Here is a 1,571-nt window from a genome sequence, read left to right as displayed (position 1 = left end):
TGAATCATGGATTTTTTTCATCATCTGAACTTATTTCAGCATCTTCAAGTTGTGTTAGAATAGACTCCGGTTCAAAAAATAAGCCAACTTCTACATCATCGGGCCCAGGCTCTCGAGGTGGATCCACATTGGAGTTATCTTCTAACCCACCATCATCTGCAATGTATGAGGTCCCCTCACTGGTGGACGTCGTAGGGAGTACATCATCCTTTCTTCTGGGCATTTCATAACATCCCCAATTGGATATAGATTGCCAACCACTAGAACTTGATGCCGTTCTCCAGTACGTACTTCCAGCATCAAACATCGAGCGACCGTCGTACATGTCCCATCCACCAACAGAGTGTCTTACAGGAGATGTGCATTCTACACCGCTACGAAACATGGGCTATTCCGTGTTTTGTAACCCACTAATTGAGTGTCGACCAGGAGTCGTGTATACCTCTCGAACATCAGTCGCAATTACATCATTTGGTGATGTAAATTTTACATATAACTCAATATAAGGTGCTCCACTAGCAAGATAAGTCTGCACCATTGCCTCCAAGCTACAAGCACCTTTTATGTCGAACGAGTCATATATCACCAGATCAACAGAAGAACAAAATCGATACGTAATAGACAGAACTTTCATTGGCGTCGTTCTGAAAATTTTACTCCTAATTCTTTTACGAAGTTCTGTCAAATCTATGTTCTGGTTAAAAACTAGTCGCACTGTATTCTCCGATAAAAAAATAACACCATTCTTGGTTTGGCAAACCTCACCATCTTAATAAATAACAATACTAATACGTTCACTCATCTTTAATTTCTAACATTCTTTGCCTCTCTAAATTGTTTTTGCTGTAACTTATGCAATCTGAGAACATTTTTTGCCTTATTTATAGCCTCAGCTCAAACATGCTACTGTAGTAAAAATGCGTCCACGTGGGAACGATTTCAGAAATTTTTCTGATAAAGCATCTTGTTTGAAGCGTTTTTATACTATTTGCTCAGAAGCGTCAACTCGAAATTATTTTTTCAGGACCTACTGTAGCAAAAGCGTGCCCACGTGGAAGTGATTTCAGAAATTCTTTTGATAAAGCATCCTGCTTCAAGCGTTTTTTATACTATTTGCTTAGAAGCGTCAACTCGAAATTATTTTTTCAGGACCTACTGTAGCAAAAGCGCGTTCACGTGGGAGCGATTTCAGAAATTCTTCTGATAAAGCATCTTGCTTGAAGCGTTTTTTATACTATTTGCTCAGAAACGTCAACTCATAATTATTTTTTCAGGACCTGCTGTAGCAAAAGAGCGTCCACGTGGGAGCGATTTCCTTAATAAAATTTTAATTTAATTACTCACGTAATCCTAAACCCTAATTTAATTGATTTTTCTTAAAAACCCATAAACACGAAACCTAATCCACTTTTGAAAAAATTATAATTAATTTAATTAAGAAACCCTAAACCCTAATCCCTTATTTGTTTAATTTTTCTCTAAAACCCTAAAAATCCTAAAAACTCTAAACCCTAATCCTAACCCTAAAAACCCAAAACCTAACGTGAGAGAAACGGGCAAAACATGTCCCC

This window comes from Gossypium hirsutum, chromosome D08 (assembly GCF_007990345.1).
Source record: "Gossypium hirsutum isolate 1008001.06 chromosome D08, Gossypium_hirsutum_v2.1, whole genome shotgun sequence".
Classification (NCBI taxonomy): domain Eukaryota; kingdom Viridiplantae; phylum Streptophyta; class Magnoliopsida; order Malvales; family Malvaceae; genus Gossypium; species Gossypium hirsutum.
The sequence above is the reverse complement of the archived record's forward strand: the minus strand, read 5'-3'. Positions refer to the sequence as shown.